Source organism: Chionomys nivalis, chromosome 5 (genome assembly GCF_950005125.1).
Source record: "Chionomys nivalis chromosome 5, mChiNiv1.1, whole genome shotgun sequence".
NCBI classification, from domain to species: Eukaryota; Metazoa; Chordata; class Mammalia; order Rodentia; family Cricetidae; genus Chionomys; species Chionomys nivalis.
Window position 1 is genome coordinate 24,025,422 of NC_080090.1, and position 12,153 is coordinate 24,037,574.

Below are 12,153 nucleotides of genomic sequence, written 5' to 3' on the forward strand. Positions count from 1 at the left end.
TTCTAACAAGAAAGTAAATGTCTGGGCTGGAGAGATGGCTCAGCAGTTAAGAGCATTGCCTGCTCTTCCGAAGGTCCCGAGTTCAATTCCCAGCAACCACATGGTGGCTCACAACCATCTGTAATGAGGTCTGGTGCCCTCTTCTGGCCTGCAGGCATACACACAGACAGAATGTTGTATACATAATAAATAAATAAATATTTTAAGAAAAAAAAAAGAAAGTAAATGTCTGCCACCTGCTATGTATGAACTACATATGAACTTTAAAGTTCACAACACAGGTTAGTGGGATGCTAATGCCTCTGTGCCAACCTGCTCCAGACTCTGGGATGTAGTAGTGCCACTTAGAAAAATTTATGTTTAAATTGTCTCCAATTTTTTGACCGAATTATCTCATTTGAGAGAACTAAGGAGAAATCTTTATCTCTTTACAATGACATTATTCCAAATATACAGTGATCAAGAATTGGCAAAATGAATTCATGATAGAAAAAGCAGAAGAGCAAAGTCCTATAAAGGGATATCAACTGACAAGGAGCACAGGGAACTTGCCGGATTTTATAAATACTCTGTACTCGGGCAGTGGTCATGGAGACATGCACAGAAAAAAAAAATCAAATCCTAAAGCCAAACAGTTAATATTTGTTCTTATTCTTTGAAGCTATGCCTCAATTAAGAAGAAAAGCATCTTCTCATGCATTTTTCTTTCATGCATTATAATTCATTGATCAAAGATGGAGTCAAATAACCTAAATTTCATTACTAGTATATGGAAGAGTAGAGATTAAAACATAAGTCTTCTGGCTCTAAAATCTTGCCACACAGTCCAACCCACATAGCTTTCAGAAAATGTTGAGTACAATCTAAAGCCTTTCAAAGAATAGGAGGCAACAGTTGTGTTTTACAAGAGTTAAGCTCTGTGTGCTCAAGAGGAAATGGGAAAGTCAAGACAGAAAGAAAGGTGAACTTCACTGTCACTAGTTTGAGGAAAAGGCAAGTTGTCAAGCTTTGGCCTTTGGTCTTAGTTGGGACGGATTATAGCACAAGAAGAGAAAGGGCCAGACTATATGGCCAGATGGCTGTCCCCGGGCCATATACTTGGGCTACTGTGAAGTAATAGGAATCTTGACAAGGTATATACAACATCAGCTGAAGGTCAGTTATTCCTGGGCTTGGTGACATTTCCTTGTTATTAGGAAGGTGTGTGTGTGTGTGTGTGTGTGTGTGTGTGTGTGTATAACAGCAGAACACTTCTGGGAATAATTAATAACATTTGAGGGAATCAGGCTATATTTAGGTGAATCTAATTGTTTCAGGGGAAGGGTTCCTACATTCTTAGCACATGTCCACCCGCTCAGATAAAGTAGTTCACTTGGCAGCCTGAGTTTGACACACGTCAGAATAAAGTCACCACAGAAGAGAGGTCCTGAGAGCACACGATCCCACCCAATCCCATTCATTGAGCAATCTTGTTAGCTCAAATATAGGAGATTGGAAGAAAAAACCTATAATTTGTGTTCCGGTTGCAGGGGAAAACTGACTACCTTTGAAAAGAAGACTCTTGAGAGACTAGCTGTGTTGCTTATTGGCTCCTTCTCAACTCAAAGATTTGTATATTCAAATGAGATCCAATTAAAGGTTAAACGTACTCTTTCAATAGCATTTATCAATCGAAAGCTATGGCGAGGGGCTTGTAATTTGATTCTTTGGTTTTTAAATATGAACTTTGTAGATGATAATATCATGTCTTAATGTCCGTAAGATTGGACACATCTGTGTATGGGGCTTTTAAAAAAAACTGTCTGGAATCCTCTACAATGTAGCTGTTGTCTTTCCCCCAAGACTTAACCTACTTTTATTATGCCCAGCTGCCAGGAGGACCAGTGTAAAGAAAACTTGAGGTTAATAATGTGAGGGTATCAGACCCAGTATGGTGGTGCCCACCTGTAATTACAGCCCCTGAGAAATGGAGGCAGGAGGATCTAAAAGACATAGTTTGGAGCAAGCCTGAATACATGAAGCCCTGTCATGAACAAATATAAAATATGAGGGTAATACTGGAAGTCCTGAAGCAGAATGTATTTGGCAGGCTTGATTCTTCACGTCTTCTGACTGTGTTATAGACTATTTCCTGTGAGTTAGCTGTGTTGTTCCCCCACACACACCCGCCCCAGTTCTGTTGGCAGGCCCTGGTTCTTTGTGGCTTTCGTGGAAGAGCTATTTCTGAGCAGCAGAGGGCAGTATAAACAAATGCTTAGATGAATAGTCGCTCAGCCTTGGACCTAGAACCACAGGATTTTGGCTCTGGAGCAATCAATGTCACCACCTCCTGCCCCTAACCAACTTGTCCCACCTCCACCCACAGGTATGTCTGTGTCACGTCTCCTACTTGTAGGAGACCAGAGTACTTAGAGTGCTTTGTTTTGTACATAAGTAACTGAGGTTCTAAAATAAGCGACTCCCTTAAGGGCGTGCTTCTAGTTAGTCACAGTTCAGATAAGATGGTAGATCTGAGCTGGGCTCAGGATTTAGACACCAATGGTTCACTGAGAGTAATTCTACTCTGAGTGCAGTGTAAATAGCAGAGACCATAGGAGCAGACGAAGGACAGAGCTTACAGCAGAGAAATAGCAATAGCAAGGATTATACAAACTGGTGACATTTCCCCTTTAGTATGTCTTTTCTAGATTTAACTTAAGCAAAAGCCCTTTTTAAAAGAGGGGCAAGCTGGTGGTGTAGCTCAGTGGTAGAGTGTCTAGAATGCACAGCCCCAGGTTTGAAGCCTAGAGCCTCCCCCAAAAGTTGTAGTAAATTAATCAAAACTAAAATATGACTTGTCATTTCATTGAATGTATTATTTTTCTTGCATCTAGAAAATTAAATGATGATATAAGAAATTCTAATTCTTTGCCTTGCCCAGGCTCAACTTTCCCAAAGTCCTGTCCTCTAGAAATGACTGACCACTTTAAATTCTTTTTTAAAAAGTATTTGGTTTTAGGGCAGGGTTTCTTTCTCTTTGTGGCTTTGGAACCTCACCTGGAACTTGCTCTGTAGACCAGGCTAGCCTTGAACTCAGAGATCTGCTTGCCAAAGTATGTGCACCACTGCCTGGCTTATCATATTATTATTACTACTACTATTATTATTATAATATGTGTGTGTGTGTGTGTGTGTGTAGTATGGAAGGCTGCTTGTTGGTTCCTGCCTGCCCAGCTAACTTAGACCTGAAATAATCACACAGAAACTGTATTATTTAAACCACTGCTTGGCCTATTAGCGCTAGCTTTTTATTGGCTAACTCTTACATATTAATTTAACCCATCTCCATTAATCTGTGAATTGCCACACAGTAGTGGCCTACTGGCAAAGTGTTGGCATGTCTGACTCTGGCGGTGGCTCCATGGCATCTCTCCATGCCACCTTCCTTCTCCCAGCATTCAGTTTAGTTTTCCCCACCTACCTCTGTTCTACCCTATCAGATCAAACTAGTTTTCTTTATTAATTAATCAACCGTATTCACAGCATACAGAGATGAATCCCACATCGTGTGTGTGTGTATGTGTGTGTGTGTGTGTATGTGTGTGTACATGTGTGCCCTGGCAGACTTGTGGAGGTCAGAGGACAACTTTGTAGAGCTGGTTCTCTTCCTCTACCTTTTTGTGGGTTCTGGGCTTGAACTCAGGTTATTGGCCTTGTGCAGCAAGTACTTTTTCCTTCTGACCCATGATGCTGGCCCCCCTTTAAATTCTTTTAGCTTTTTATTTTAGTATTATTATAGTTTGGTTCTTCAATGCCCCCCAAAGGCCAAGCATTGAAGCCTCGATCATCAGCTTTTGGCGCTATTGGGAGGCAGTGAAACCTTTAGGAGATAGGGCCTAGGGGAAGGAAGTTACATCACTGGGAACATGCCCTCGAACGGGATATTGTCTTATTTATATAATTATTTGCATTTACGACATAGCTCCAAAGGAAAAACAGGAAGGTATATGCAGTGAGGCTCGTGCTCTGGTGAACTTTACTGCAGGACTTTGAAGTGCTTGAGCAACAATGTATGTTCCCCACCAAACACTGTTTTCAAATTAGTTCCCTTTCCTGCTCTGTTCTCTGCTTCGTTCTCCTGAGTTCTGATATGATCTGCTGGCATTCTTACAAGAATCCCTGGTTCTCCTGTGGCACAGCAGGTAGAATTGGAGGTGTTGACTGCTTGGGCTAAGGAGGAGGGTTTAACCCTCCTGTGTGTGTCTCAAACATTTTCCCAAACATTCTCTTTTTCAGCCCCGAGCCTCATCTCTGAACTCCAAGACAGGTGGCATCCCAGGTCTAACCTTTCTCAGGAAATTGTGCTCTGCTTAGCAGGGGTATCTCCCAGGGTTGGCTCTGGGGTTTAAGAGACTTAAACTATATAGACTTGTGATGGTTACTTTTCTTTGCCAATGTGATTGCATTTTGGAATCACCTAGGAGGCACACCTTCGCCAGAAGGGACATTCCCGGACCTGCCCCGAATCTGGCAGCACACTATTCCGCCACTGTTTTCTTCCTTCAGTTCCTTGTAGGCCTCCCTCAAGATGGTCCCTTTCCAACTTTATGGCCTTTTCACAAGCCCCTTTTCTTTGAAAATAAAAATAACCAAATAACCCACGGAGTACAATTAGTGCTGTTCGCATGCACACAGATTCGAGGCCGTCCACTGGTGCGACTTACCAGCAGCTATACACACAGTGAAAAATGACTCCCCCTCAACCAGCAGCTATTACTGGCCAATGGCTTCTCAGATAGTAGTGAGGCCTTGTCTTTACCCCAACCACGGAGTTTTGATGGCCTTGCTCTTGTGTGAGTAACCACGGCTAAAGTGAGCTCATGAGTACAACGGCCATCTCATGGGCAGAAGACAACATTTCAAGGCACTCACATCCCCTCTTCAGTTCTTACATTCTTTTGGCCCTTTCTTCTTCATTGGTCCCTGAACCTTGGGTACAGGCGTGATAGAGACGTCTCATTGGGAGTCGAGTACTCACAATCATTTATTCTTCGCATTTTGACTAGTTATAAATCTCTGCGTTAACTGCTGCAAGCTATGACAAAGGAACAAACAGCAAAACCCATGCAGGCTGGTTTTGTGTGTCAACTTGACACAGGTAGAGTCATCAGAGAGGAAGGAGCCTTGGTTGAGGAAATGTCTCCATGAGATCCAGCTGTAAGGCATTTTCTCAATTAGCAATGAACGAGAGAGGGCCCAGTCTATTGTGAGTGGTGCCATAGCTGGGCTGGTGGTTCTCGGTTCTATTAGGAAGGAGGCTGAGCAAGCCAGGGAAAGTAAGCCAGTGAGCAGCACCCCTCCATGGCTTCTGCATCAGCTCTTGCCTCCAGGATCTCTCTTGTCCTGTTTGAGCTCCTGTCTTGACTACCTTCGGTGATGAACAGCAATGCTGAAGTGTAATCCAAATAAACCCTTTCCTCCCCAACTTGCCTTTTGGTCATGGTGTTTTGTCACAGCAATAGAAACGCTAACTAAGACAAAACCCAAAACCTTCTCTGACCAAGGTTATGAGTAGCCCAGGTCTGTGAGTAGAAAAAACACATATTTAGAAAGACATTTGATATCATGACCATTTAGCAAAGCAACAATAGTAGACTCCCCACACCTAGGGCCTATGGTCTCCCCAGAGGTGAGGTTTTGACCAGGTTATGGTACTGGGGATGAATTCTTTCCTGGAGAGCAGGCCTGCAGAAAGTGGTTGGTTACTCTGTAACTAATGCCACAATTGCACCCGTGTCCATAGCTTTCCTCAGCAAGTCCAGGCTGTAGCCTGCAGGGTCTAGTGCTGAGGAAGACCACCGATATCTTCTCTCCCCAAGCTGCCTGCATAGCACCTTCTGGTACTCTGAAAGCTAGCCAAGGAGGAAGTTTCCTGGTCAGTTCCACTTTGGTTTCTCTATGTCCTGCAACCAAAATGTGTGGTTTCTTTGGTAATAGCGTCATACGATCTATGTATATGCCCTACGTCCCTTCAGATGGGTTCTGGGGAATCGAATCCAAATCTTCATGCTTTTTGCAAGCATTTTACAAACTCAGTTTTCTTGCCTATGAAATTTTAATTTTGGTTATTTGTAGTACCTTTCATTTCTAAAAGCTTTATTTAATTCTTTTATTTTTTTATTTTTTTTTTATTTTATTTTTTTTATTAATTAATTAATTTAATTATTAAAGATTTCTGCCTCTTCCCCGCCACCACCTCCCATTCCCTCCCCCTCCCCCAATCAAGTCTTCCTTCCTCCTCAGCCCAAAGAGTAAGCAGGTTTCTCTGCCCTGTGGGAGGTCCAAGGACCACCTACCTCCATCCAGGTCTATTAAGGTGAGCATCCAAACTACCTGGGCTCCCACAAAGCCATTACATGCTTTTAAAAAATAGCTTCTTGTTTATATGACTTATTTGGTAAGACATTGTTCTCAGACTTGCCTTTAACTATCTGGACTGAGTTTTCTTTTTCTTTATTTCTTGGAAAAGATTTATTTTATATCTGCTTCAAGGTCTTTTACTGGTAAGTCTGACTTCCTTCATGACTATTTTTATCAACTATCTTTTTTCTCTAACATGGACTTACTTGTTTTGTTGTGTGTAAGTCACTTAAAAAATACTGGACAATTAATACAATACAACACAGTGACCCTGAAAATCACATTTTCTTTTCCCTCATTGTCATTAATTTAATGATCTTCATTCATTCAAGCATTGTGTGGCCACTAATGCTTCTGTTAGGTTGACTTAGTGCCCAGCTATAAGAGAAATTTTTTTAGATAGTTTAAACCAAATGTTTCTCTACTTTTTGATGCTGTGTTCTATGTGAGAACTGGGGCACACTCTCAATGAACTGGCCAGCGGCTTAGAACTCCTTTTCTTTTCAATTCTTGCTTGCCCAGTATCTTATTGTTAGCCAGGGTTGAGAAGATACACCTTTCCCAGGCATACTTATGGGCTTGGTTTTGAAGCTTTTATTTTTTGGTTTTTCAAGACACAGTTGTTCTATGCAGCTCTGGCTGTCCTGGAACTCACTCTGTAGACCAGGCTGGCCTTGAACTCACAGAGATCCACATGTCTTTGCCTCCCTGAGTGCTGGAATTAAAAGCATAAGCCACCACTGCCTGGCAATTTTGAGTCTTTTAGATTCCTAAGAAAATAGTGAAAGAATTTTTCAATGTCCATTATAGATAGATCATTCTTTAGCTTTTTCTTTTAAGTATTTTGACCAGCTTCTTATTTATTTTATTTTTTTTATTTTTGGGTTTTTCGAGACAGGGTTTCTCTGTGGTTTTGGAGCCTGTCTTGTAGACCAGGCTGGTCTCGAACCTGCCTCTGCCTCCCGAGTGCTGGGATTAAAGGCGTGTGCCACCACTGCCTGGCCCAGCTTCTTATTTATTTTAATGTGTATTGATGCTATATGTCACTATAATGTTACACCATTGCCTGTTTTTTTTTTTTGGTTTTTCGAGACAGGGTTTCTCTGTGGCTATGGAGCCTGTCCTGGAACTAGCTCTTGTAGACCAGGCTGGTCTCGAACTCACAGAGATTCACCTGCCTCTGCCTCCCAAGTGCTGGGATTAAAGGCGTGTGCCACCACTGCCTGGCAATTGCCTGTTTTTTGATAAACACGTTAAAGATAGTTTCCCAAGGAGTGAAGTCTGAGTCAGGTCAAATAAAGACAACTCTTAAGAATATAGAGTTTCCAGACAAATGTCAGATGGTAATGTAAGGATTACAGATGGTATCTTTTAAAATCCTTCCAAACCTCCTGCTGTCTCTAGAGGCCTTAATGGGTTAATTAGAGACTAGGGGGTAGTTCTTTGACAGGTATGGTTTTGAGGTTGCTAGTTTGACTCTTCCATTCTAGTGGTTTGGGAGCACCCTTGGGACTTTGTGCATGCTAAGCAAATTCTTTACCTCTGAGCAATATTCCCAGATCAAGGTTACCAGCAGGCGTGTGTGTGTGTATGTGTGTGTGTGTGTGTGTGTGTGTGTGTGTGTGGGTGGGTGTGGGTGGGTGTGGGTGGGTGTATGCGCGTGCGTGCGTATGGGCAGTTGTGTGTTGAGGCTAGAAATCCATGTTGGGTGTCTTCTTTCATTGGTCTCCACCTTGTTTTTTTGAGGCAGGGCTGGTGGGGTCCAGTCTCAATGGAATTCACACATTCCAGGGTAGGGGCGTCTGAGTTAGAAATATTCGATAGGAGGAAAAGAGATACGAAGAAAGGAAAAGAGATGCAGAGAAGAACTGGGGGGTCAATCCAGTGAATACTGAATCTGCCTGCCTTTATTTTCCGTGTGCTTATATACCCCAACCCAAAAAGGGGGGAAGAAGGCAAGACTGCTCTAACACGATACAAGGAATAAACAGAGCAATTACTTGCTTTAATACCGGAAACATCAAGCAACTATATCCCGAGTAAAGCATTCTGTTGTTTAGGCAGGACATGCAGTGACCACACCTTAGACCAACTATCCTGTAGGCAGCAACTCTCTGGGTCAAACCTCCTGTCATATCCTTGGAGGAGCAGGAATAGGCTTGAATTCTCGGACCTTTGGTCAAGGTGGAATGGACCCAGTCTGTGGGCTCCCATACAGGGTCTCACTGAACCTATAGCTAGTCAACTGTCTAGACTGGTTGGCCAGCAGGTGCCAGGATCCTCTAGGTTACAGCTACATGCTGCCATTTTCAGCTTTTATACAGATGCTGGGAACCTGAATTCATGGCCTCATTCTTTTATGGCAAACACTTTTCCAACTGATCCATCTCTTTAGCAGTATATCCCACTTCTTTTATTCATACAAGGTCTCATATAGCCCAGGCTAGTCTTGAGTGTGCTATGAAGTTAAGGATAACCTTGACCTTCTGTTCCTCCTGAAAGCTGAGATGATAGGCATGAACTTCTCTATCTGGTTTATAAGAATACTGCCAAGCTGGGCAGCAGAGAGTAAGAATGCACACAGTTTATTTTCCTTACCTAATTTTAAAGGCTTTTAGTTACCATCCTTTCAACGGTTGCAAGTGTCTGGAAAGTTGAACTTAGCAGCCTCTGCGGCACTCTTGTTTTGTGGAGCAGGTTTTCAGAGGCACTCATTGTCCGGTTGTAGATTCTTCCTGCTTGCTGGCTTCTCACTGCGCTCTCAGGCGGTAGGGGCATGAGCACATGGATGTTGATGATCTTGAAAATGGTTGAATTAATGTCTTAGCTTTTTCATTTTTCCCATCTAAAATGATAGCTACAACATAGCATATAGAAAAGTTACCTTATAGACATGCTTCAAGGCCTGTGAACATGTGTCTTTTTCATTACAGGACACATCTTGTAGCTGATCCAGCAACTTTGATTTCTAAGGAGGGACACAGCTGGTGTAAAGCAACCCATTCAGATACCAATTGCTTAAACAATTTAAAGGGTACAAGCATTGTTTTCTCTTGACGATCCCCTTAGACATAAACAAGACAGAAACACACAGGCGTTTTATATTTATTGGTGGGTAAACTCAGGCATCGAATTTCATGGTTTAGACCAAAATCATATAACCAATGCTTATCTAAGAAATGTGATTGTTTGAGGCTCGCAGAGTGTACCCAAAAGGGATGTAATGAGTGGTTATATGGGAGCCAGAGCTGCCTTACACCCTTCTAAGAATATGGAAAACGAATCCCAGAGGCTTCAGTTTCTGCAACTCAAAAAAAAAAAAAAAAAAACCTAATGTATTCTGTTCTTCGTAACATTCAACAGATTCTCAAGGGAGAAAACCATTCCACTACAGAGCCGAAGTCCACCACACTGTCAGCCCAACAAACCAAGCAGAACAAATACCTCAATTTTCGGTCAGCTGGGTGAAAAAGTTCTGTTTTAGATACTTTCCCTCTTAATATGTTTTTCAAATGTTCAATTGGAGTTTTTATGATAGTATCACATTCCCTTAGAATATTTGTTTCTTTCATCAATATTGAGTCTGTTCAGGTCCCCAAACCCAGAACACCAATTTTATTCCCATTAGATTCTTCCCTGAAAAGTACAAGTTAAGTCCTTTTATATTATTCCAAAAAAACAGGCTTCTTTTATTTCTTCCATCCCTCTCTTCCAAATAATCACTCCTTTTTGAAGACCCAAACAATAGCAAACCAGCAGTGATCTGGACTCTTTCAGGTCCTATATTTAACCAGCAAGCTGTTTATTCAGAAACAAAATCTAACCTACTGGGTAAGCAATTTTTGTTTAGTATATCTGAGAGTAAGTACAGCCAGCCCTCGTGGAACCTCATCTGGCTTCCCATATACAACAGAGACTATTTAGTATAAAATAGGACACACCAAAATTATATCATTTGATAAAGTTCCAAAGTGGAAAATTAAAAGTTTGGCCTGTATTTTTATCATTCCACAGATTTTTTTGGGGGGTGGGTGTGGTTGCTTCTTTTCTACTTCTAAATTTTTCTTTGAAGTGCAGTTTTTTTCTTTATCCTTGAATATACATTTTTGAGAACATTCTGATTATACAATATTGTGTTTCAGGATCAAATATTCTGTGGCTTGCTTCTAGCAACATGGTCTTTTTAACTGATTCCAGAGCAGAAATAGAATAGTTGGAGAACTGGGATTGGGAGACGGGCGTCTGTGTGGTGTAGCTGTGTTCCCTTGCACCCTTGGCATCAGAGGTCTCCCCTCATTTTTCTTTATTACCCCTTGGTAAATTATATCAGATTTCGTAAATTTAGATTTAGACCGACTGACAAGGTCATCTTTATGGCATTTTCTCTGAGACGGCTGCTGTACACTAGATTGAACATCAAGATACCTGCATTTTGTGACTGCAGATATGTGTGTGTGTGTGTGTGTGTGGCATGCAGAAGGCTCTAGGTTTGATACCTTACTCTGCTCTATAATCTAAAGCCATTAATCCCTCACCCTTTAAAAAAATGTTTGTTTTTGTTTTGCGATCTGGATTCCTTATTTAGCCAGCCTGGACTGAAATATTCCATCGTCTTATTCCAGCTTCCAAGCGCCAGGACTACAGGGCTGTGCCATCACGTTGTTCAAACCTCAGTTCCCTCTTCTGTGATATGAAAGAGACAGTGGGGGAGAGAGGATGAAGGAGGAGTTGGACTCCAAGAGCTTCAAAACCTCTTCATGTTATTTATGTTTTTCTGTAGCCCAGGAAAGAAACCTTTCTAATTACGCAATAGAAACCTAAGTTACCCAGTGTACGAGCTTTCTGGATTTCCTGAGTATGCTCATTCTCTGCATTTCTATAGATATTTAGTATACGTTGAGTACATATGCACACACAGGTGTTTAACATATAGCCTCTGCTTTCCACATAATAGCTAGTTAGCATTTATTTAGTGGTTACCAATGTATATCACTATGATACCAATGTTATTGCAGTTATTTCAAAATATTGATGAGCCCCGTTAACTCTCACAGCAACCATCCAGGGCATGCTTCATGGATAGGAGGCACAAAGAGACTGAAAGTCTTGCTCACAATCAAGCTGACAGCATGCAGTTGAACTAAAATCCAAACTCACTAGGAATTGTGGTAGTGACCATGGCACCATGCTACTGTACACACAAGAGTTAGCTTTACGCTTCCTTTTAACGGAGAATCATACTACTAGCTTTCCGTAAGTTAGAATAGAAAGTGAATTAGGTACAACTTTTGGACTCACTACAATAGGAAAGATATGCAATATTTTCTCTGAATTTGTCAGTTGTTAATAGATTAGACATTACTGATGTATTCATTGCCTGTATATATTATATATAGTTATTGTAATTGTTGTAAATAGTTTTTATATTAATTATAACCTCTTTTTAAATTTTTAGACCAAAAGGAGAGATCTAGTGATCTCTTGTTTGTACAAATAAAGCTTGCTTGAAGATCAGAGGGCCGAACTAGTCACTAGCTAACCATAGAGGTCTGGAGATCTATATAGAAAGACAGGAAGTGATGTGGCTGGGCAGAGAGAGGAAATGTTAAGGCGGGAGGAGACAGGATCCCGATCTCTTTTTGGGTTAGAAGTTGAGTAGGTAAGGTGACTGCGGCCTTGCCCCTTCGTCTCTCTGATCTCTCAGCATTTCTCCTATATCTGACTCTGGGCTTTGATTATTAACACCTATTAGAA